At 46.7% G+C, this 26,466-nt stretch overlaps 1 protein-coding gene across 2 annotated transcripts in view; it reads right to left on the reverse strand.

Annotated features, from left to right (window-relative positions):
• NUDT14 (nudix hydrolase 14) overlaps positions 1-26,466 on the reverse strand; it is a 78,621-nt gene that overhangs the window by 20,575 nt on the left and 31,580 nt on the right. The window lies entirely within an intron of this gene.

Genomic DNA, 26,466 nt, shown 5'->3' on the forward strand with positions numbered 1-26,466 from the left:
CAAACTTAAATGGACTCCGGGGAATGGTAGAGGACAGGAAGGCCTGGAGGGTCATTGTCCATGGGGTTGCGGTGGGTCGGACACGACATCGCACATAACAACAACAACATGTTGGGGTTTTCTTAGGAGTTTTTTTTTGTCTTGTCGCCTGCTACAACTTCCAATCATGCTGAGAAGTGTTTGTACGCCCAGTGGTCCCGGCTTCCTTCAATGAACCCATGGATATAACAGCTGCAGCATTCCACCACCTTTTATTTTATGGTACTTCATGTATTTTGCTGTTTTATTGTCTGTAAACTATCACAAGCTGGCTAGCCCAACAGCAGTGGTTAACTAATCAAATAAATAATTATAATAACCACCACGCTGTTAATAATAAATAATCAGTTCATGAAATTGTGTGTTTCAAACAAACACATAAATATTTTGTTACTATATCACCCTTTCCTGGTGGGCGCAGGGTGTTTAAAACATGTGGAGGACAAAGAAATAATAAGAATAAGTGAAAAAACTGGATTAACATACATCAGGGAAGGGAAGAATAGGGTTGTTATTTTCCCTAAGATTCGGTCCCTTCAAGACGTGTTCGGAACAGATGGAGGAATCAGAGCACCAAGCTGTCAAAGTTAAGGAACAAGATCAATTTAAGCTTGAATGAAATAGTGTTGTCATTACAACTGTCTCCTTTCTGTGCCATCTTAAGACAACAGGGAACACTGGGACACTAAAGATTTGCAAAGCTTACTGAATTATCTGCACAAAAACAAAACTAGTCAGCGATTCAAATAACTGGGTGGTTTTCTCATAAGCGGACAAAAGAACCACAGAACCATAGAGTTGGAAGGGGCCATGTGGGCTATCTAGCCCAACCCCCCCTGCTCAGTGCAGGATCAGCCTAAAGCATCCATGATAAGAATCCTACAGTTGGAATGGCCATCCAGGCCATCTAATCCAACCCCCTTCTCTATGCAGGATCAGCTTCAAGCATCCGAGATAAGAATAATAAAATCATAGAGTTGGAAGGGGCCATCCAGGCCATCTAATCCAATCCCCTTCTCAATGCAGGATCAGCTTCAAGCATCCAAGTTAAGAATCATAAAATCATAGAGTTGGAAGGGGCCATCCAAGCCATCTAATCCAACCCCCTGCTCAATGCAGGATCAGCCTCAAGCATCCGGTATATGAACCATAAAATCATAGAGTTGGAAGGGGCCATCCAGTCCAACACCCTGTTCATTGCAGGATCAACTTAAAGCATCCAGGATTAGAATAATAAAATCATAGAGTTGGAAGGGGCCATCCAGGCCATCTAGTCCCACCCCCTGCTCAAGGCAGGATCAGCCTCAAGCATCCAGGATAAGAACCATAAAATCATAGAGTTGGAAGGGGCCATCCAGGCCATCTAATCTAACCCCCTTCTCTATGCAGGATCAGCTTCAAGCATCCGAGATAAGAATAATAAAATCATAGAGTTGGAAGGGGCCATCCAGGCCATCTAATCCAACCCCCTTCTCAAGAGGGCGGTATATAAGTATGATAAATAAATAAATAAATAAGGCCGGATCAGCCTCAAGCATCCAGGAGAAGGATCTATCCAGCTGCTGCTTGAAGACCGCCGATGAGGGGGAGCTCTCCACCTCCGTAGGCAGCCCCTTCCACTGCTGTTCCTTCCCTGATACAGCAAGGGGTGCAGATAGCTGGGGTTCAGAGCAACGTGGTTTCCATTACAGATAGTGATGTCTTAGTTGGATGGAAGGCATCACAAAATATTAGGCAAACAAAGAGTTCAGAAAGCCTGACAGCAATGGGGAAAAAAGCTGCATGAATTCCAGTTAACCAGGACTGGGTCGACAATGAATGGTGGGGTGGGCTTCATCCTGGCAACAAGCACCCAAGCGGGTTAAAAAGCTTCTTAAAAACAGAGAGCCCAACGACGGTTTCCCTATATTGTAGTGGCAACATAATGCACAAAAGATTAGGCCTGACCAAGGCATTATGTTATCGGAATGCCAAAACAGAACACAAGGACAGGAAGAGAGCAGACTTTCCTTGGAATGTAGGAGGTCTATACAAGAATTTAATCTGAAATTGACATCAAACGGCCCCGAACAATAGGTCTCATGTGCAAACATGCCAAAAATGCATACAATTTGTTTTTGTTCTTGCTCCCTCCCAGGAGAATTTAAACAGTCAACAAAACCATGTTGCAGGTACAATGAGATGCTGATAGCTTTGTGAATAATGACAGAGCCTGGAGAAACAGTCTGAAGAGAGGGAGGGAGGGAGGGAGGGAGGGAGGGAGGGAGGGAGGGAGGGAGAGAAAGAGAAAGGGAGGGAGAGAGGGAGAAAGAGAGGGAGCAAGGGAGGGAGGGAGGGAGAGAGGGGGAGGGAGAGAGAGAGGGAGGAAGAGAGAGAGAAAGAGAGGGAGAAAGAGAGGGAGGGAGGGAGAAAGAGAGGGAGGGAGGGAGGGAGGGAGGGAGAGAGGGAGAGAGCACTCTTCTGCTGATGTGGGTGCTCTGATTCGCACACGGGGCTCCCTGCTTGGAGACTTGCCCATTTGTTCTATGAAGGGAGCACTGCTACATGTTTATCATAGATTTAAATGGGTAGCTGCTTTGAACTAGCAAAATAAAGTCCAGGAGCATCTTTAAGACCAACAAAGATTTATTCAGGGCGTGAGCTTTCGAGTGAAAGCACTCTTCGTCAGACTATGAACTCCTTACATGACAGTGAGAATATATAGCAAAAATCAATTATGTTACATCAGTAGACTGTGGGGCTTTCCGCACCGGGATCTTTGTAGCAAATTGGTTGCTGAATGAAAAATCGCCATTTAAAATAGTGGAATTCGTCGTTATGCATACCTGCCTTTGTAGTGGAATCCAGTTGCGTTTTGTAGCGTTTCCCACAGGCTTCCGGTCTCGGCAAAAATCGCTAGAAAGGAAGCGCTATTGCCAAGCTCATCCCGCCCCTGGCCGTCAAGCAGCCAATGGGCAGCCGTTAGCATGCTCCCAAACAGCCCCTTTCCCTTTAAGAAAGTTAAAAAAAAAAAAACACCCATTGCAACGAATCTGTGTTGATTCGTTGCAACGGAGAGACCCATCCAGCTGCCCGGTGTGTTTGAGCTGTCGTTTGATCGTTGCCACGCTCCCTCCGAGTGAAAAAAAAAAATCCCCCCCACCTCACGGGCCCGATTTTCAGCCGAAAAAAGTGTAAAAAATAAAGGGAAAATACATCAGCAAACGGGCTTCTCTGTTGTTTGTGTCCAAAGTGTTGTTTGTGCTTAGTGACTCTGGGGAGGGACTGAAGCCGGGGAAGCCTCTAAACAGAAAGAGGCTCGCTGGTGCGTTTATCCCCGCTCACTCGGAGAAAAAAAAAATGGCGATCGCTTCGCCGGAAGATCAGAGGAGAGAGCCAGGGGGAGGGACTTTGTAGAAACCGCAACAATATTAACGCACAGGTCTTTTTCGCTAGTGTTGCAGATTGTTTGCAGGAGTGTATCGCTTTCCGGAGGGTGACTCCACTTTTGGGGATTTCCCTGAAAGCGCTACAAGGAAGCGCTTTTTGCGGATCGGTTTCAGGTGTGTGGCAGATTGTCAACGACGTTGTGCATAACGGCAAATCAATAGCGTTTTCAATTGGCAACCATTGTGCGATTTTGAAGGCGTGCGAAAAGCCCCTGTGTCACACAACCAAATACAGCCGGTGATAATGTTTATCAGTTCGGCATGGGGAACTAGACCACCTTCAGTGGATCTTAAGATCCATGTGGGAAGAAGGGTTGGTTTTTAGACCCCACCTTTCACTACCTGAAAGAGTCTCAAAGCAGCTTGCAATGGTCTTCCCTTCCTCTCCCCACAACAGGCACCTTGTGAAGTAGGTAGGGCTGAGAGAGTTTGAACTAGGACTGGCCAAAGGTCACCCAGCATGCTTCAGGTGGAGGAGGAAGAAGAGTAGGATTTCATACTACTTTCCTCTTACAGAGTGGCTTACAATTACAGGGTGGGCAGGAAGGGATGTGCCAGTGTTTGTCCCTTGTGGTCTTTCCTTGCATGCCCAGGGAATTGCTAATTGCTGCCGTGGGACGGTAGGTGAATTCCCTCCAGTCCAAGCTGGATTCTGGAAAAAATTGGTGGAGGGATCAATCGGGCATGAAATTGGGGTCACCACGGGTGGGCAGTTAGTTGTGAGTTCCCGCATTGTGCAGGGGGTTGAACTAGATAACCCTGGAGGTCCCTTCCAACTCTATGATTCTGTGAATGTCTTAGGACTTCAACATCTTTTGAACTTCCCTAGACAACAACTCATTACCAGAACACATTGACTCATCTATGGGGTTCTGCTAGGTTCTGATCCCATGGGAGTCTTGGTTGCTGTTCATAAGGAAGAATCTCAGTAGGGTTACCAGGTCCCACCCCCCAAGGCTACTGGCAGGGGGTGTGGGTTAGGGCTGCCAGATCCAAGCTGGGAAAGTCCTGGAGATTTGGGGATGGATCCTGGAGAGGACAAGGGCCTCAGTGAGATACAGTGCCACAAGGCCATCTTGGAAGCAGCCATTTCCCCCCGGAGAACTGATCGCTGTGGTCTAGAGATGAACTGTTAATTCCAGAGAATCCCAGGTCCCACCTGGAGGCAGGCAGGCCTAGATCTCAAGGGTACCCGAGAATGAAACCTGTGCATCATCTCAATGTTTTGTGTCTGTCTGACGCTCATGCCCAAATGTAGTCGTCATTCTACAATTTTCCATTTCCAAGAGTTTGGTGAACGCGGCTAGAAAAACATGCGTCGAAAGGAAGCGAGGAAGGCTTCGTAACATGTTCCAGAAATGCTTCCCCTGGAAGCATGGATTTCAAGCCTTTGCCTACGTGGGTGTGGACGAACACAAAAGCACAAACAGCCCCCGGGTTACGTTCAATGGGAAAGGCATGTTTTGACTTAACCTTGAGTATTTCATCCAGCACACAGCTATGAGTCCTCTCCCCACGGCAGGCCTTTCCCCTCCTCAAGTTGTTTAGCAGGAAGAAAAGCGAGCGGATCGTAAATGCCGCTGAGATAAAAGCGTGTCTGTTTTTCTGTTTACCTGGCAGCAACGAGCTGTTTGGGGCAAGAGGCATGCAAAAATGCAGGGCAGGGCAAACTTTTATTGTAAAGGGCAGAAAACGTCAGAGAAGCAGAGCTGTTTCTCCCAGCTCACTTTCATTCCACCTTCAGCCCTTCCATTTTAAACATGCTCATCTGGAACATGCGGATCTTTGCAGAGATGCGTTTAATGAGGGTATCCTGTTGTTTTCCTGGCAAATAAACGGGGGGAAAATGGAGGTAGTGACAGATTTTATTTTCCTGGGCTCCAAGATCACTGCAGATGGGGACTGCAGCAAAGAAATTAAAAGTCGCTTGCTCTTGGGGAGGAAAGCTATGGCAAATCTAGACAGCATCCTAAAAAGCAGAGACATCACCCTGCCAGAAAAAGTATGTTTAGTCAAGACTATGGTATTCCCAGTTGCAATGTATGGCTGCGAAAGTTGGACCATAAGGAAGGCCGAGCGTCAAAGAATTGAGGCTTTTGAGAGGCTTTTTTCTCCTCTCAATCCCCCTCCACTTGCCCTCAAGAAAAAAAAAAGAATTGAGGCTTTTGAACTCTGGTGGTGGAGAAGACTCCTGCGAGTCCCTTGGACTGCAAGGCGAACAAACCGGTCAGTCCTAGAGGAGATCAGCCCGGACTGCTCCTTAGAAGACCAGATCCTGAAGATGAAACTCAAAGACTTTGGCCACCTCATGAGAAGGAAGGACTCCCTGGAGAAGAGCCTAATGCTGGGAGCGATCGAGGGAAAAAGAAGAAGGGGACGACAGAGAATGAGGTGGCTGGATGGAGTCACTGAAGCAGTCGGTGCAAACTTAAATGGACTCCGGGGAATGGTAGAGGACAGGAAGGCCTGGAGGATCATTGTCCATGGGGTCGCGATGGGTCGGACACGACTTCACACCTAACAACAACAAAAAAAATCCTATTGTTTGCCATATCCACTGTAAAAATCTAACCAGTCATGAAATGGGTGGCCAGATTGTTTCTGGGCCTACTCAAGAACATTTCAAGGGTTTGATGACTTGGTGGGGAGATAATGGAAAGAGTATTTCCTGTATCAGCTTTTCCAACCTTTTGACTGCGGAGGAATCCCTGAAAATATTTTTTGGGTTTCGAGGAACCCCAGAAGGGGAGACATCAATCAATCAATCAATCAATCAATTAATTGGATTTGTATGACCACTGCTCTCAGCGAACTGGCTCGCAGAGGTTTACAAACATGTAAAATACAGGATCCAGTCCACAACAATAAAACAACACTATCAATAGCATAAAACAATCTCCCCATAAAATATCTCTAAAACTCTACAATATTACAACGGCGGAATACTTAACAGCAAAGCTCATTTCCCTCACAGGGAACCTCTGCGTTGGTCTAGAATCAGGCAGGTCTCAAGGAACGGAAATGTATCAGAAGGGGTTGATCACATGACGGCTCGGGTACCGTCTAATACCGGCCTGACCTCTAACGGGAGCGGGGGAACCTGATCTTAGCCCCGGGATCACCACCCGGCCTCAAACAAATGCCTGGTTGAAGAGCTCTGTGTTGCAGTCCCTGGGGAACTCAGAGAGCTCTGTCAAGGCCTGCAGCTCTTCTTGCCCCTTCACAGACATGGGCATGGAAGTATCATGCAGGAGCCAGCCAATCAATGGATCGATCACTTACCGCTTCCTTTGCGGAGAAAGAAACTAGGTCTGTAGAACAACTGGGGAAGTGGGCTCCAGTGACATCTAGTGATATCAGTGGACATCTGAACTTCTGGGAAAGGACGTATAACCTCTGGGGAAAACCCAGGGAATCCCTGTCCTATAGCGTAGCGATCCCCAACCTGGGGGCTGCGGACCACATGTGGTCCGTCGACTAATTGGAGGTGGGCCGCGAAGGACACCTTCTCCCCCCCCCCCCCGGCCCTTTACAACACACTTTGGGTGTCATTGTCTCCCATCACTCCCAGATGGGACTATCTCGTTGCAGAGAAACAAGCTCAGGGTTTCCATTGATTTGTCATTGTCATGAGTTAAAATTTCCATGAAAATAAAATGTTCCTTATGTTCGTTGTTGTGGCGTGTCTGTATCTTATTTTGAAGGGATGTTTAAACATTACCATAGCGATCAGAGAGCGTTAGGGCAGTGGTTGAGAGTAGAGGAGTAAACTACCCCCCTCCCCACCGGGCCTCAGTAAAATTGTCAAGCTTGGGGACCACTGCTATAGAGTTGGGGACCACTGCTATAGAGTCTTGACCACCAACTTAAGTCATCCGATAACTTTCTCATGGGAGAACCACCTGGACTCAGAGCTTCAGCCTTCCCAGTAGCTGCACCTCTCGAGTGGAGAAAGCTTCCAGAGGAATGATGAAAACCACTTGCTCTGGTTAGGCTTCTTTTGCTGTCTAAGGCCAAGGGGCTGCCAGTGTCTTTCCAACAGTTGGCCCACTAGATCCTGCTGATGCTTCCTTCACTGAGACCATCCATCTCATGTTGGGTCTTTCTCTTTTCCTGCTGCCTTCCGCTTTTCCAAGCATGACTGTCTTTTTCAGTGACTCTCGTCTTCTCATGATGTGACCAAACTATGTGACCAAAATTGGAAACTTTTAAACAGAGGCTGGCGGAGAGCCCGATTCTGTGAAGGTTCAAAGGGGTGGCAGGTTACCGTGGATGAGCTAGAGGGTTGTGAGTGTCCTGCATAGTGAAGGGGGTTAGACTAGATGACCCAGGAGGTTCCTTCCAACTCTATGATTCTAAATTCCATCTAAACATCCGGAAGAAGTTCCTGACAGTTAGAGCGGTTCCTCAGTGGAACAGGCTTCCTCGGGAGGTGGTGGGTTCTTCATCTTTGGAGATTTTTAAACAGAGGCTGGAGAGCCATCTGACGGAGAGGCTGATTCTGTGAAGGTTCAAGGGGGTGGCAGGTGACAGTGGATGAGCTACATACCTGAGGGACCGCCTAGTGCCCTATGCCCCCCGCAGGGCTCTGCGCTCTGCGAGTGAGAATCTTCTGGTCGTTCCCAGCCCTAGGGAAGCACGCCTAGCCTCGACCAGGGCCAGGGCCTTTTCGGTCCTGGCCCCTGCCTGGTGAAATGAGCTCCCGGGAGAGCTGCGGACCCTGCGGGACCCTTCAACGTTCCGCAGGGCCTGCAAGACGGAGCTCTTCCGCCAGGTCTATGGCTGAGGCTGGGGCTGCTGGGGTACATCGACTGCTCTCCCCCGGGCTTCTTGACATCGTTGACCTCCTTCTCCTCCACCCCCCCTTTTTTAGGAATGGGGGTAGGAAGGGGATCTTATTATTGTGCTGCCATGTTGTGACATTTTAAAGTCTTTTAATGGGAGTTTTAATGGGTTTTTTAAGACATTGTAACCCGCCGCGAGCCATTTGGGAGTGGTGGGAAATAAATCGAAATAACAACAACAACAACAACAACAACAACAATAATAATATAGGGTTGTGGGTGTCCTGCATAGTGTAGGGATGGACTATATGACCCAGATAACCCAGGAAGTCCCTTCTGATTCTATGATTCAGTTGAGTCATTTTACATTCTAGGGAGAGGTCAGGGTTAATTTGATCTAGAAGCCTCTGATTTGTTTCTTTGGTGGTTCGTGGTATCCATAAAGGTCTCCTCCAACACCACATGTGAAACAAATCAACTTTCTCCCTGTCAGATTTTGGCGGGATGTGCCTCTGAGTAATTACACCCAGAGAATTCTGCTGTAACTCTTGCACCCATTTTACCCCTTCCCCGACTTGCATTTTCTTCCACCCAACTCAGCCTCCCAACTCAGGACAAAAGGACTCCTCCTCAACCATTCCCTTACGGGTCTCACTGAAAGGATTCTGGTGTGTGTGGGGTAACCTTCTAAAATATACGCGACACAGCCACCACAACAGTGTTAATAATAAATAACCAGCGCATGAAATTATTATTATTATTATTATTATTATTATTATTATTATTATTATTATTATTATTATTATTATTTCGATTTATTTCCCGCCACTCCCAAATGGCTCGCGGCGGGTTACAATGTCTTAAAAAACCCATTAAAACTCCCATTAAAAGACTTTAAAATGTCACAACATGGCAGCACAATAATAAGATTCCCTTCCTACCCCCATTCCTAAAAAAGGGGGGGGTGAAGGAGAAGGAGGTCAACGATGTCAAGAAGCCCGGGGGAGAGCAGTCGATGTACCCCAGCAGCCCCAGCCTCAACCATAGACCTGGCGGAAGAGCTCCGTCTTGCAGGCCCTGCGGAACGTTGAAGGGTCCCGCAGGGCCCGCAGCTCACCCGGGAGCTCATTCCACCAGGTGGGGGCCAGGACCGAAAAGGCCCTGGCCCTGGTCGAGGCTAGGCGTGCTTCCCTAGGGCTGGGAACGACCAGAAGATTCTCACTCGCAGAGCGCAGAGCCCTGCGGGGGGCATAGGGCACTAGGCGGTCCCTCAGGTATGTGGGTCCCAGCCCGCGTAAAGCCTTAAAGGTTAGAACCAGAACCTTGAACCGGTAATGTAAGCATCTTATAATGAGGAAGAATTAATAAGGCTAAGTGAAAAACTGGGTCGGTGTGCATCAAGCAATGAAAGAGTGAGTTGTTTCCCCAATGATTCAGTCATTTAAAGACCAACAGGAAGGCAGTGAGGGTCACAGTCTCCCCTCCCCTGAGGTCTGACCTTCAACTAAGGTTCTGTTTGGCGGGACAGGTGGCAGGTATAGGAAAACAGGAGGCAGGAAAACTCCAAACAGACAGATTCATGTGTAAGTTCTCAAGGCCAATTAATGCTTAACTTCCGAAGACTACCACTTAGATCAACAACTCATAAACGTATGGCATGATAAATGAAGTGCCGTTGCCTCCTTTTATTAGCAACGCATATCAAGAGGCTTAAACTGGAGATAACAGCAGCCGTTTGATTCCAGGACAAAGGTACCAAAGCGACAGCCTATGATTGTTCTCTGCTACAACTCCTTTGGTTTCCCAGAACTTGAAGGCTAATGGAGGCAAGCCAGAGATTAAATGTGGCGCGCTCTTGCACAACCGTCACTAGGTTGTTCTGAGCTTAGATTAGCTTAGGGCTGATCCTGCGTTGTGCAGGGGGTTGGACTAGATGGCCTGTATGGCCCCTTCCAACTCTATGATTCTATGATTCGATGATTCTATGAGCTTTCTTTTACCGCATATTGCATCCTCGCCCTCCAAAAAAGGCCAATGCCAGTTCAAATGGCTAGTTAAATGAAGTGCCTCCTTTGATTAGCAACCTATATCAAGAGGCTTAAACTAAAGAAGAAGAAGAAGAAGAGCTGGTTCTTATATGCCGCTTTTCCCTACCCGAAGGAGGCTCAAAGCGGCTTACAGTCGCCTTCCCTTTCCTCTCCCCACAAAAGACACCCTGTGAGGGGGGTGGGGCTGAGAGAGCCCTGATATCACTGCCTGGTCAGAACAGTTTTATCAGTGCCGTGAGGAGCCCAAGGCCACCCAGCTGGTTGCATGTGGGGGAGTGCAGAATCGAACCTGGCATGCCAGATTAGAAGTCCGCACTCCTAACCACTACACCAAACTGGAGATAACAGCAGCCGTTCGATTCCAGTACAAAAGTATCAAAGCGACATCTTATGACTGTTCTCTGGGCCTTGCGCTCTGCGGGTGAAAACCTGTTGGTCGTTCCCGGCCCTAGGGAAGCACGCCTGGCCTCGACCAGGGCCAGGGCCTTTTCGGTCCTGGCCCCGACCTGGTGGAATGAGCTCCCGGGAGAGCTGCGGGCCCTGCGGGATCTTTCAACATTCCGTAGGGCCTGCAAGACGGAGCTCTTCCGCCAGGCTTATGGTTGAGGCCGGGGCTGATAATAGATCTATGCCTCCCCCGGGGACTCGGGTTCTGGACCCGAAGCAAAACATCATCAGGACCTCCTCTCCACCCGCTAGTAGTGGGAGGGAGGGGGGGGGGGGAGTTGAGCTGCCATTCTTGCCATGCCGGCAATATTGGCAATGTTATTATTGTTTTATGGGGTTTTAATGGGGAATTGCGATATTGTTACCCGCCACAAGCCGCAAGGGAGTGGCGGGCTATAAATCTAATAATAATAATAATAATAAAAAATAATACAACCGTTACTGGGTTGTTCTGAGCTTTCTTTTACAGCATATTGCATCCCCACCCCCCTAAAAAGGCCAATGCCAGTTTAAATGGCTAGTTAAAATGCAGCTCACTGCAAAGGCAGAGCCACATGCGCGGGACAAGAAAATTCCCCGGCTTTCATACAAATAAAATAGATTTGAAGTGGAGAGAGGCTTGATAGATGACATTCCAAAGGCTACTTTGCTGTACCCCAGACTCGGTTGCCAGCTCTCCCCCAGCCAATGGAGTTAAGAATTTGGGGTGGAACCTGGGACGGACAGGGACCTCAGTGGGGTACAATGCCATTGAGTTCACTCTCCAAAGCATTTGTTTTCTCCAGGGGAAGTCTGTGCAGTCTAGAGATGAGCTATAATTCTGGGGAATCCCTACTGAAAACCCAACTGGATCCATCCCCATGTTAGGACCAATTAGCATCACCACCCCCTGGTCAAATAACTTGAATATGCAGCATTTCATCCCTCCCTCCCTCCCCAGTTCACTGGGATATACCTGACTTGAAATGACATTCATAGAATCATAGAATCATAGAGTTGGAAGGGGCCACACAGGCCATCTAGTCCAACCCCCTGCTCAACGCAGGATTAGCCCAAAGCATCCTAAAGCATCCAAGAAAAGTGTGTATCCAACCTTTGCTTGAAGACTGCCAGTGAGGGGGAGCTCACCACCTCCTTAGGCAGCCTATTCCACTGCTGAACTACTCTGACTGTGATTTAAAAACAGGGTAATCCTGCATTTAAAAACAGGGTAATCCCATTTGTTGTAGGAGAACACGCAAGAGTAAAACAGAGAATTATATTTGTTAACACTTTGCTGGGGAGGAGGGTCTGTTATGACTCCAGACAAATGGAGCTGGGGTCTCCAAATGGTAGCTCACTGGTTACCACAAAGTGCCATGTGCATCTTCCAAAATAAGGAGCCCTTGATTTAGTACCACGGGCATCATGTTGTCCAGCACCTTTCTTCTTAGAAATACTGTGTGACAGTAAATGCTAATAACAACGAACATCAAATAATTCCTAAACTTGTCACAGTTTCTTCATGAAAATTATTTAATTGATAGCCAAATTTGCTCAAAGAAAAGACCGGAAAACCTTTCAGTTTGTACCTTCTTCAGTTCAGTTCAATATCAAAATCAAACAGTTGTATGTTGCAGTCAAACATGAAAATGATGGGTTTCCCAATTTATTTATTTATATTTTTATTTATATACCACCACTCATGACTGACCGTCTCATGGCGGTTTACAACATTTAAAATTGCAATATAAAATCCCCATAAGATCCCATATAACAATATATAGAATCATAGAATCATAGAGTTGGAAGGGGCCATACAGGCCATCTAGTCCAACCCCCTGCTCAACACAGGATTAGCCCTAAGCATCCTAAAGCATCCAAGAAAAGTGTGTATCCAAACTTTGCTTGAAGACTGCCAGTGAGGGGGAGCTCACCACCTCCTTAGGCAGCCTATTCCACTGCTGAACTACTCTGACTGTGAAAAAAATTTTTTTCCTGATATCTAGCCTATATCGTTGTACTTGAAGTTTAAACCCATTACTGCGTGTCCTCTCCTCGACAGCCAACAGAAACAGCATCCTGCCCTCCTCCAAGTGACAACCTTTCAAATACTTAAAGAGGGCTATCATGTCCCCTCTCAATCTCCTTTTCTCCAGGCTGAACATTCCCAAGTCCCTCAACCTATCTTCATAGGGCTTGGTCCCTTGGCCCCAGATCATCTTCGTCGCTCTCCTCTGTACCCTTTCAATTTTATCTACGTCCTTCTTGAAGTGAGGCCTCCAGAACTGCACACAGTACTCCAGGTGTGTTCTGACCAGTGCCGTATACAATGGGACTATGACATCTTGTGATTTTGATGTGATGCCTCTGTTGCAACAACAATAGATGGCGGCTTAATTAAAATCTAAACCCAATAAATGCCTAGTTCCACTGTTCCATCCAATGGACCCAGCTGAAGACCCCAAGCAAGATGACCTGGGGGTCTTGATCGATTAAAAGTTAGGAATGGGGGGGATCCGCAGATCAAAACTCCTATCAAGTACTTTTAATCAAGAAACTGTGACAAGTTTAGGGATTATTTGATGTCCGTTGTTATTTGTATTTACTGCCACACAGGATTTCTCTTTGTTTCACTCCTACACTGTGCGTTCCTTCTTTTGTTATATCAACACCTGTCTTCTGGCAACTACCAAGGGTTCTTACAAAGTGGGTGCCAGTTCAGGTGCTGTCTATCACCGGAGATCTGATTGGCTGGGCATATTAAAATAACGTTTCTCTGGCAATTGCCAAGACAGTTATGGTTTTATTTTCTCTCACTCACTCCTCTTTCCCAGTGAATTAAAAAGAAAAAACGACTCTCCTTTCCCCCGGGCACTTGGGCTTCCTTTGTGCGAGTGGCTCCGCCTCCTGCAGCAGCCATTTTGTGGTCGGGCGCATTACCCCATGTCAGAATTCCCAAAATACACATAGGCTCACAAAGTCTGGGGATCCCTGCTCTAGAAGACCCAGTAGCGGATTGTTCAAAGATCTGTTCGTAGCTTTTATTATGTTTAAAAATATGTGTCTATTTCGTAACATTTTTCTCAGTGCTATTTAGATGATCTCTTAATTCCTGGTACTCTTCCTGGTCTATATTTTGTTTCTAGGACAGAGCAACGCATGGTAATATGCCGGAGGGTTAGGGGCGGGGATTACCTTGGGATAGTTTTCACTGCTTAGAAAATTTGCTCTCATTATAGAGTGGAGACGCCTGGCACTGAGGATTATTTGAAGAAATTATTTGAGTCTTGCAAGAACTTATTTGAGTCTCGCAAGAACTTTCTAGAGATGCGGCCTGCAAATAAAGCCCAGACAAATGAGGAATAACTATACATTTCAAGACGTACTAACAAGCCCATAAGCATCTATCTTGGAAACATAAACTCTGGCGACTGGATATGGCCTTTTGAACTGTGAACAATGTGTTATTTAATCAGCATATAAAAGAATGAGGTGCCAGGGGAGAGTTAACCTAAACAGATTCTCGCCAACAGTGGTACGCGTGTAATAACAGCTAAAGTACTGCATGTAAAAACTCAATTGCGACGAAAGATAAAGGGCAATGAAATATCGGGCCAATGTTCTGTATACAATATACTGTATTTGCCAGGGCATTTTAAAATATAACATGTTCTCCTTTTTCTTCTGTGACACCTTGGCTCGGGTCCCAAATCTGCTTGGCAATGAGACCTTGAGGCTTAAAAAACATCTCTGGCAAAATAGTAATAGTAATAGTAATAGTAATAGTAATAGTAATAGTAATAGTAATAGTAATAGTAATAGTAATAGTAATAGTAATAGTAATAGTAATAGTAATAGTAATAGAGAGGAGACGACTGAGAGGAGATCTGATAACTATCTTCAAGTATTTAAAAAGCTGCCATATGGAGGATGGAGCAGAGTTATTCTCTCTTGCCTCGGAGGGACAGACCAGAACGAATGGGATGAAATTAATTCAAAAGAAATTCCATCTAAACCTCCGGAAGAAGTTCCTGGCAGTGAGAGTGGTTCCTCAGTGGAACAGGCTTCCTCGGGAGGTGGTGGGTTCTCCATCTTTGGGGATTTCTAAACAGAGGCTGGAGAGCCATCTGACAGAGAGGCTGATTCTGTGAAGGCCCAAGGGGGTGGCAGGTGACAGTGGATGAGCGATAGGGTTGTGAGTGTCCTGCGTAGTGCAGGGGGTTGGACTAGATGACCCAGGAGCTCCCTTCCAACTCTATGATTCTATGATTCTATGATTCTAAGTCTTGTTTAGCTTCACTAAGCTCCCTGTGGGTGTTGTTTGCAATGCATCTTGTAATAACCCTGTCATTAGTGAAAGTTGTTTTCAAAAAAAAAAAATTCCCCGAGTGTTATTACCTTGAAAAAAACCCGAAGCGGCAACGGCACACAAAATTGTTTCTGCCGGTGCTGCTGTACCAGCAAAGCTGCTCTGCCTGCCTGCTAGGGGTAACCTGTCAAGCGTGTAGAAGCAAAAATTCTTTTAGAGTGAGGCTCCTAAATCCTATTTAGCAGGTGAGACCGCCTAAATCCTATTTCAGCCATTCCCAGACATGGTGATGGCACACGGTAATGTGCCGGGAGCATTTCAGTGAATCAGAAGGCTCCCCTAAGTGTAAATCCCCACCCACAGAGAAGACTTCGGCTTCAGTCTGGGCTCCTGCCCTCCAGCTCTCGTGCGGGTCAGGATCGCAATGCCAGGGATGGTCCAGAATTACTTGTTTTTGAAGGAGGCTGTCTACTGCATAAATAAATATAAGGCAGTTTCATATATATTCATATAACTCTTGCACAGGAAATACCTGGAAATGTGGGGAGGGGGGAAAGAGAGCGCAGAGAGGGCAGAGTTTGCTAACACACATGGAAAATCAACATCCTTCTTTGGAAATTTGTAAGCAGAGGCTAGATAGACATCAGACAGAAATGCTGATTCTGTGAATTTAGGCAGATGGTGAGTGGGTGGGCAGAAGGATTTATGTCTGATCGCCAATTTAGGTCGGAAATGAATTTCCTCCAGGTCAGACTGGCCAAGGATTGTTGTGGTAGCAGGTATCAGGATCACTGTGGGTGGGCATGCAGTTGTGAGTTTCCTGCATTCTGCAGGGTGGTTGGACTAGATGACCCTGGTGGTCCCTTCCAACTCTATGATTCTATCATCTAATTCTCTGTCCAAGAGAAAGATTTCTCCCTCTCCTGTAATACAAGCACTCGGGGCAACCTATGAAGTTAATGGATTACAGATTCAGGAAAGACAAAGGGAATGCTTCTTCATCCAAATAGTAATTGAACTGTACAATCTGCTGCCAAAGGATGTCATGAGGGCCATAAGCGTGGACAGCTTTAAAGCACGCCTTAAAAGGTCAGACAGATTCACGGAGAAGCCATCTATCAGCAGCTAATAGCTATAATATCAGTTCCACTATATATTTCTGGTAAGGGCTTGGAGGAGAAGCATGTCTCATGGCTTAAGTGCCACTCAGAGCTTAACACCCAATCAAGGCAGCTGTCCCACCCCAGAGTGCCTCCTCTTCCAACCAGCTTGCCTGTCTATCCAGCAGCCAGCCAATTACCTTCTGTCCCCCACCCCTGACCAACCCCTCCTCCTTCCACTTCCCTCTGAGCCTGTAGATCAGGGGTAGTCAAACTGCGGCCCTCCAGATGTCCATGGACTACAATTCCCAGGAGCCCCCTGCCAGCAAATGCTGGCAGGGGGCTCCTGGGAATTGTAGTCCATGGACATCTGGAGGGCCGCAGTTTGACTACCCCTGCTGTAGATCCCTGCCGTGTGAGAGCTGCCCCTGCTGGTGTTCCGTAACAGCTGCCTGCAGCCTTTCCAGGTCCCGGGGGGAGGGGGAGGCTGTCCGCAAACTTCTTCCCCTCCACCCCCCTAATCTAGTGCCCATTGTATTCCTGAATGCAACGGGCTTGGCCCCTAGTATACTATCTAATATCTAATATCACTGCTCGGTCAGAACAGCTTAATCAGTGCCGTGGCGCGCCCAAGGTCACCCAGCTGGCTGCATGTGGGGGAGTGCAGAATTGAACCCAGCTCACCAGATTAGAAGTCCGCACTGCTAACCACGACACCAAGCTGTCAGAGAGGGAAGGAATGGCTGGATGGGTACATGGAAGACCTGCACCGGTCTCAGCAGCAAGCAGCGGCAGGACACTGTGTTATGTGGACACAGTAAACAGAGAGAACCCGAGGACAGCCATACCTTGCAACGGAATGGATCATGCTGTACCCAGGTAACACGCTGAAATTTGGAAGAGACGGTTACTTCACGCAAAGGCCACGTTATTGTCTATTGTTTCATGACCTTCTCTAGAGACAAGGCCACGGGACTCCTGTTGTCGTGAGTTAGTCTGCTGCAGGTAACGCACAACAAGGGATCTGGCACACCCATCAGCCTCGACGGAAATCTTATAAAAAGAATGTCTGCTCTCCCTACAAATAGCTTTGCAATTTTTATTTCTGAGTACTGAAATCTGTACCGGCATTTTGGTGATATCTGCTTTGAAGTCTCTCCCCCCCACCCCCACCCCCGCTCCTCCTCCACCACCATCTTGGGTCTTTTGATCAAAGCAAAGAGTTCCAGTTAAACGTTTCTCCCTAGAGATGCTGCAATTGACCATGCATAGAGACTTTTTGACTATGTGGCAATGATAAACATTTGAAGATTTTTTTTTAACTTTAGGAAAGGAAAACATAGAATCATAGAGTTGGAAGAGAGTCCAGGGACATCTAGTCCAACCCCCTGCAGAATGCAGGAAATTCATAACTACTTGTTCAACCACAGTGACCCCAAATCCATGCCCAGATGTTGGCCCCCATAGAACCCCAGAATCCGTGGCCAATCTGGCCCAGAAGAAATTCACCTCCAAATCCCAAAGTGGTGATTGGCATTTCCCTGGGCATGCAAGAAAGGGCCACAGTTTCCTTCCTTCCACAATTCTGGACACTGTGTCTCCTTCCTTCCTTCCTTCCTTCCTTCCTTCCTTCCTTCCTTCCTTCCTTCCTTCCTTCCTTCCTTCCTTCCTTCCTTCCTTCCTTCCTTCCTTCCTTCCTTCCTATTCCACCCCTCCCGCACCTTAGCTTTTATAATGGCATAGGACTATAATCTACTGCAAGCTTTCTCAACCAAGGTTTTGTGAAACCCTGGGGTTTCTTGATGACCCTGGAAAGGTTTTTGAGTGGGTGGGAGTTAATTAATTTTGTATATGTTTTTAAAATTTATTAAGCCTTTTTCGAGGGATATGATCATATATGGTCCTGTTCACCTGCCCCCTCCCCAAATGGCCAATGATGGGCTTGGAGGGGGTTGGGAAGGAGAGGGACCCCAGTTGGGCATGTCCACACATATGTTTCCCAATCATATTCTGCACAATTGCACCACTTCTTGGTTTCTGGAAGCCTAAAGAATGTTTCTAAGGTTTCTCAATAGTAAAAAAGTCGAGAAGGGCTGATCTACTGCAATGATTACTGTAACTTGCTTTTACAGCATTGTTGCTTATCTTTCTAATTCTACTCTTACATTACTCTCCCATAGGCCGTTTCCTGTTTGCATAGTTTTCTAATTGTGTAATTACCTATGACGCCCCTATGGCGTCATTCATTGAATGTCGTGTGCAGCACGACAGCATTGCTTGTGAAGGATTCTGTAAGCTGCCTTGAGTCTCCGAGAGAAAGACGGACTACAACAAAGTAGAAACAAAAGACGACAGCGTTGCGTTCTGAAGCATTGTATCAATGTCAAGCAAGCCACAGAGGGATGGGGATGGATCCCCATGAACTGCCAGCAAAAGGATTTGACAGTCTGTGGTCATCCCACCTTCCTCTTCTCCTACAGCCCCTTCTGATCCCGGAAAACTCATGCCAGGGTTGAGGCACTCAATGGTACTAACAGCTACATCAGTTGGACGGCTGTATCCGGGAGGAGAAAGGGGAGGAGCTTATGCTTTCTGTCTCTTGTGTGAGCAATGCTCCATGCACAAAAGAGAAAGGAGTGATTTCACTCTCTCACTGCAGTTGTCGTACCTGCGTGGCTATTAGTGCACCCAAGTTTCTCAACTACACCAAGAAATTTTTCCAGTTCAAGAAAGCGCTCCATGGAAGGGGGTTCTACAGTCTTTGCGCCTGTGCCATGCAGCAGCCAACCCATATTTTATTGTTTTTATTGCTATTTTACTCTTTTTATTTATTTTTATTTATTTTTTTAGATTTATATACTGCCCTCCCCGAAGGCTCTTATATATGTTGCTACCCACTCTGAACCTTTGGGGAAGGACAGGCAATAAATCACAACAACAACACTTATTATTATTATTATTACACTGAAGCTAATCACACCATTATTGCAGGGAAAAAACCTCAAGTAGTTACAAAGGATGATCTCTCTGTCTCTCTTTCTGTATCTCTGTCTCTGTCTCTGTCTCTGTCTCCGTCTCTCTCTCTCTGAGCGACAAATTAATTTACGTGGGATATAGACCTGCTGGCTGATTTCATACACTTTCTTCCAGCAAAAGCTCTTAGTCGCTTGCACAATCTGGTTTGACCTGGGAGGGGGTATGCGGCCAAGGGATTTTTCGGCCCCGTTATCATTGTAGTTATGCAAATATCGAACTTCACGGTCATGCTCAAAACGTCTTTTTTGACAACCTTACTAAAAAAGGCAACTTTCTCTTAATGCGTGCTCATAGCTCAACATGCGTTGCGTCACCGCTAGGACCACAAGGAGAGAAACAGCTGCTAAATAATGCTCTGCCAGCAGCCGACCTCCAGTTGTAACCCTGGGGAAGGGGGAAGCAAATTACGTGGAAAAGACTTGTGAATCAATCTGCAAAAAAAAAAAAAGTTTTAAATCCTAGTACAACCTTTTTAGTAATAAAAGTCCAAACTAGCATGGTGGAGTGGTTAAGAAGAAGAAGAAGAAGAAGAAGGAGGAGGAGGAGGAGGAGGAGGAGGAGGAGGAGGAGGAGGAGGGGGAGGAGGAGGAGGTGGAGGAGAAGAAGAAGAAGAAGAAGGACGAGGAGGAGGGGGAGGAGGAGAAGAAGAAGATTGGGTCCTCTCCTATAGAAGCGGCGGTGGCTAATTTCCCCTCCTCCTCTTCCTCCCTCCCCCTCTAGATCGGTGGTCCCCAACCACCAGGCCGTGAAGGCCCTGGCACCGGGCCGCGGCTCCCTCTCCCCGCCCCCCCCCCGCAGTAAGAAACTTCCCAGGCCGCAAGCGTGCGGCCCGGCAAGCTTCTTACTGTGGGAGGGGGGGAGAGGGAAGCAGGGCCACGCCACGCACAATGTGCATGCGCAACCGTGCTTGCGTGCAATCGCCCTCCCTGCTGCCGCCGGTCTGCAACCAGTAAAAGGTTGCGGACCACTGATCTAGATGATTTTGGGGTTATTGTTAAAGCTGGGGCGAGTTTGCTGCTGTTTCTTAAAGGTTTTTATATATGTAACTTGATTTTATGTCTATTTTAAGGGGATTTTTATTGGGGGTTTTATCCAGATGATTGTAACCCGCCACGAGCCTTTGGGGAGCGCCGGGCAATAAATTGAAATAAACAAACAAACAAATTAATAAATAAAGATGGCTAAGATGGCAGCGGACTGGTATCCTCTTTGAAAAGCTCTCAGATAAGCTAGTCTTATTTTACTATTTTCCTCTCGCTTTTATCAGTGGAGTCTTATTTATCTATTCCTTTTTTCTTCTTTATCCTACTCCACTAATTGACGTTTATCTTATCTGAGTTGTCTGTTTATGCCAATGAAAGCTAAAAAGCTAATAAATAAATAAATAAATAACTAAATAAATAAATAAATAAATAGGTCAGTCAGTCGACACATTCGGGGCATGGGGGAGGGGCGAGCCATTTTTATTCCTGCAAAGCAGCAGAAAATGGGCATTGAGGAACATAGAATCACAGAATCATAAAGTTGGAAGGGGCCTAACAGGCCATCTAGTCCAACCCCCTGCTCAACGCAGGATCAGCCCTAAGCATCCTAAAGCAACCTTTGCTTGAAGACTGCCAGTGAGGGGGAGCTCACCACCTCCTTAGGCAGCCTATTCCACTGCTGAACTACTCTGACTGTGAAAAATTGTTTCCTGATATCTAGCCTATATCGTTGTACTTGTAGTTTAAACCCATCACTTCGCGTCGTCTCCTCTGCAGCCAACAGAAACATCATCCTGCCCTCCTCCAAGTGACAACCTTTCAAATACTTAAAGAGGGCTATCATGTCCCCTCTCAACCTCCTTTTCTCCAGGCTGAACATTCCCAAGTCCCTCAACCTATCTTCATAGGGCTTGGCCCCAGATCATCTTCGTCGCTCTCCTCTGTACCCTTTCAATTTTATCTACATCCTTCTTGAAGTGAGGCCTCCAGAACTGCACACCGTACTCCAGGTGTGGTCTGACCAGTGGTACAATGGGACTATGTCATCTTGTGATTTTGATGTGATGCCCCTGTTGATACAGCCCAAAATGGCATTCGCCTTTTTTACCGCTGCATCACACTGCCTGCTCATGTTTAGTTTACAATCCACAAGTACCCCAAGGTCTCGTTCACACACAGTGTTACCTAGAAGCGTATCCCCCCGTCCAGTAGGCATGCTTTTCATTTTTCTGACCCAGATGCAGAACTTTACACTTATCTTTATTAAATTGCATCTTGTTCTCATTTGCCCATTTTCCCATTGTGTTCAGATCTCATTGAACTCTGTCTCTATCTTCCAGAGTATTTGCCAGTCCTCCCTATTTACTCCTCCCAAAGCAAGCGGCCTTGATTCTCGTTCTCTGCCGCTCTCCCCAGTTCAGCTCTGCCACTAAAAAAGTTGCCGATGACAGCTGCTGAACATGCAAAGGCAACAAATGTTATGTGACCAGAGATGAATGGCATGACATGTGCACCTTATGCAATCATGTTCCCAGCTATTTTAAAAATGTCCTGTGAAACAATCTCCTCTAAAAAAAAAATAGAAAAGGCACTTGTCAGAAACCTTCTGGGGAATGGATCTCTTGTTAAACGTTTCCCTGCAACCCCTTTTTGAGCTGCCGTAAAGTGCTTATTTTTCGAAGAGGCCGCGACATGGACAAAGCATTAATGCAGGGTTACAATAGTCCTTTGTTATAAATCCCAAATAGAATCATAGAATCATAGAGTTGGAAGGGGCCAACAGGGTTGGAGGAGAGCCATCGATGTCACTTGGCCCGGGTGCTATCTAGCACTAAGGAGGCTCAAATCGATCTTCCTCACCACCCAGGCCTCAAACGTGGACCTGGCAGAAGAGCTCCGAAAGTTCCCAAAGGGCCCGCAGCTCAACCGGGAGCTTATTCCATCAAATTTGGGCCAAGACCGAAAAGACCCTGGCCATGGTTGAGGCCAGGAGTGCTTCTCTAGGTCTGGGAATAACCAACAAGTCAGTACCCACAAAGCGTAAAGCCCTGCTGGGGGCATAGGGTGACAGGCGGTCCCCCAGGTATGTGGGGCCTAGACCATGAAGGGCCTTAAAGGCCAAGACCAAAACCTTGAACCAGATCTGGGCAGCAACTGGCAACCAGTGCAGCTGCCTCAGCACCGGCTGGCTATGGGCCTTCCAAGATGTTCCTGTGAGGACCCTAGCAGCTGATCTCCCCAATCCGCCCAAAAAAACCTTCCCAGAGATCTCCCCCACCACTACCACCTGCATTATCCATGTGCAATACTGGGAACATGGCAGAGCGTTTTTGGAATTGCCTTCCCCAAGTTTTTAAACTCGCTTCCTCAGTAGGCATGGAAAGTATGCATTCACAATTGACTCAAATGCTTCCTAAGGGCCCACAGTAAAATGAGTGCTGTCAACTGTGGTTTGGGTTATTCTGGGAAATTTTCGGTGGTCCCTGAGTTGAGGGAAGGGAGGGAACTCGGCAGGTATGTGATAACACTGAGTCGGGGTCTCAATGCTTTTTGAGCCTGCAGGCACCTTTAGAATTCAGATACAGTGCGGTAGGCCCAGCTGCAAAATGGCTGCCACAGTCATAGAATCATAGAGTTGGAAGGGGCCACACAGGCCATCTAGTCCAACCCCCTGCTCAACGCAGGATCAGCCCTAAGCATCCTAAAACATCCAAGAAAAGTGTGTATCCAACCTTTGCTTGAAGACTGCCAGTGAGGGGGAGCTCACCACCTCCTTAGGCAGCCTATTCCACTGCTGAACTACTCTGACTGTGAAATTTTTTTTCCTGATATCTAGCCTATATCGTTGTACGTGAAGTTTAAACCCATTACTGCATGTCCTCTCCTCTGCAGCCAACAGAAACAGCATCCTGCCCTCCTCCAAGTGACAACTTTTCAAATACTTCAAGAGGGCTATCATGTCCCCTCTCAACCTCCTTTTCTCCAGGCTGAACATTCCCAAGTCCCTCAACCTATCTTCATAGGGCTTGGTCCTTTGGCCCCAGATCATCTTCGTCGCTCTCCTCTGTATCCTTTCAATTTTATCTACGTCCTTCTTGAAGTGAGGCCTCCAGAACTGCACACAGTACTCCAGGTGTGGTCTGACCAGTGCTGTATACAATGGGACTATGACATCTTGTGATTTTGATGTGATGCCTCTGTTGATACAGCCCAAAATCGCATTTGCCTTTTTTACCGCTGCATCACACGGCCTGCTCATGTTTAGGAAGTAGGAAGACCCAGCCACAGTAGGAAGACCCAGCCACAAAATCAGGAACCAAACTTCTGGTTTATATAATGGATAGGCAGTTTGGTTCAGATAAGCTGAAAAGGAACCTAATCAATTCTGGTTCAGGTACTTTTCGGACACCTCCAAGCCAAATTGCCCACCCCTGCACTCCAGCCACGATTTGGCCAGTTTAAGCTTCCCCGCCCTTCCCAGATGTTCATGGCAGCCTAGGAAGCGTTGGGAGAGGGAGGAAAGTGCACCAAACTGCTGATCTGCCATGATCAGCTGCTTGGTGCACTCTTTTGAGTGCCTCCCCACACCTTCTCAGGCAGCAGAGACAGGTATGTGCTCAGGGTGGGGGGGAGGTACTTTTTGGATTTGCCTGAATCAATTTGGCTGAATCCAAGCCAATGATTAGTAGTCAGTACGTTTTGGGTTCGGCTGAATCGATTCAGGCTGAATCTGAAAAAAAACGCACATTTTTTTTTGTCTGTGCACATGCTTTGTTCATTTTGCTTCATATTCTGGTCATGAACCATGAATCAAACTGAACCAGAGAAATGGAGTCCGTGCCCACCTCTACCTGTAGCTATAGCTCTTTTCCACTGTTTGGCCTTTTCTCTCTTGAATGGAATATTTGTAGAGCAGTATATTTGGGTATGTGTTTGAGTGACAGTCTCCATCTTCTCTTCAATGTGAAACTGTGGCAGGTCACTTATAAGTAGTTCAGATCAGACTACAGACGTTTGGATGGAAAATGGACTTTTCGATGGAAAATGCTAACGTAGGGAAGGCTCTGGCAGTACTAATGGAATCGTTTTCTTATCTCAGCTTTCAAGATAATGTTTTGCAGGGCAATTTTGAACTGTTATTCTTCCTGTCATAATACGATTCCTCTCCTAATGTATCACAAACTGCCTGCTTTCTCCGTGTACGGTGACGTCACTGGATGGGATGCTGGCATGTACCTGGCAGTTCTAATTTGTGTGTGCATATTTTAAAAATATCTCAACATTCCACACAATCGCTTGTAGCCCCCTTTGCCTTCAAGCGACATGCAGCTACTTCTGAACTGAAACTAGAATTCCAAATTTAGAAATTTAGAAATTTAGAAATTTAGAAATTTAGAAATTTAGAAATTTAGAAATTTAGAAATTTAGAAATTTAGAAATTTAGAAATTTAGAAATTTAGAAATTGGGAAATTGGGAAATTGGGAAATTGGGAAATTTGGAATCCTTCCTCTTTACTGTATGCATAGAATCCTTCGTGACAGGACTTTGCAGACAAATGTTCTGAAAACTCATAAACGTTAACGAGTTCTAAAGATTTTTGCTGTTTTTTTACTGGACATCTTAAATATATTTATTCACATGAAATATTTCTGTCTTGCTTCACCCATATACACAAAGCAGTGAGTAAGGATAATAAATTTCTTAATTTATATGTAATCCAGCTCTGCTTTGGAGAGCTATCTCTGAAGAGCTATACGGCACAAGAGAAGTATGCCTGGCCTTGACCAGGGTCAGGGCCTTTTTGGTCCTGGCCCCTACCTGGTAGAATGAGCTCCTGGAGAAGCTGCGGGCCCTGGGAGAGCCTTTGGCTTTCTGCAGGGCCTGCAAAAGGAACTCTTCCGCCAGGTCTATGGTTGAAGCCAGTCCTGGTAGAACAGGGGTAGTCAAACTGCGGCCCTCCAGATGTCCATGGACTACAATTCCCAGGAGCCCTTGCCAGCATTTGATCGGATGGGTCTCCCCCCTGGAAGATATGCTTCCATTCTGGTCCATCCAGTGGTATGGTTGATTGTCACACCCCCTCCCCTAGCTGAACCATCTGTTAGTGGGGTTGTTAAGATGGACTGCTATTATTTTGGTGCAGTGGTTAGGAGTGCGGACTTCTAATCTGGCATGCCAGGTTCGATTCTGCGCTCCCCCACATGCAGCCAGCTGGGTGACCTTGGGCTCGCCACGGCACTGATAAAGCTGTTCTGACCGAGCAGTGATATCAGGGCTCTCTCAGCCCCACCTACCTCACAGGGTGTCTGTTGTGGGGAGAGGAAAGGGAAGGCAACTGTATGCCGCTTTGAGCCTCCTTCGGGTAGTGAAAAGCGGCATATAAGAACCAACTCTTATTATTATTATTCCACCATTCAGTTTTGTATTTTTGTAATTTTATGGGGGGCTTATTGGGCACCGTATTTATTATATTGAATTATTTTTTTATGTAACCCGCCATGAGCTGAGAGTGACGGGCATTAAATACAAGAAACAAGCAAATAAATAAATGTTCATCCAGGGACTAATCCAGCCGTGCTCAGCATTGGTAGTGATCATTAAGGTTGATACACCACTGTGTGTGTGTGTGTCAAACTTCACCACTATCAAAGCAGCAGTAAGCAGAGGTTGCAAGGTGTCTACCCACGATGACTCTTTCTGCCACCTCCTCCTCCCTTTAAACCTTCAATTCCCACTCAAAGAAGTATTAACATTAAATTACATTTATTTAAAGGTAAAGAGCCTCTTGTGGTGCAGAGTGTTAAGGCAGCAGCTATGCTGTCTGAAGTTCTGTCCATGAGGCTGGGAGTTCGATCCCAGCAGCTGGCTCAAGGTTGACTCAGCCTTCCATCCTTCCGAGGTCCGTAAAATGAGTACCCAGCTTGCTGGGGGGTAAACGGTAATGACTGGGGAAGGCACTGGCAAACCACCCCGTATTGAGTCTGCCATGAAAACGCTAGAGGGCATCACCCCAAGGGTCAGACATGACCCAGTGCTTGCACAGGGGATACCTTTACCTTTACCTTTACCTTTAAATTTATTTATTTATGGTAGAGGACAAGAGGGCCCGGAGGATGATTGTCCATGGGGTCGCGATGGGTTGGACATGACTTCGCACCTAACAACAACATTTATTTATTGGACATTTTTAGTCACCGCTCACCGAACGGGTCTCACAGAGGCTTACAACATGAAACCATGTAAGTGAGCAGGAAAGATAAAAAATATAACATTTAAAAATTAAACTGCTATATATGGAATACCCTCAAA

The sequence above is a fragment of the Paroedura picta genome, chromosome 2, assembly GCF_049243985.1.
Source record: "Paroedura picta isolate Pp20150507F chromosome 2, Ppicta_v3.0, whole genome shotgun sequence".
Taxonomy (NCBI): domain Eukaryota; kingdom Metazoa; phylum Chordata; class Lepidosauria; order Squamata; family Gekkonidae; genus Paroedura; species Paroedura picta.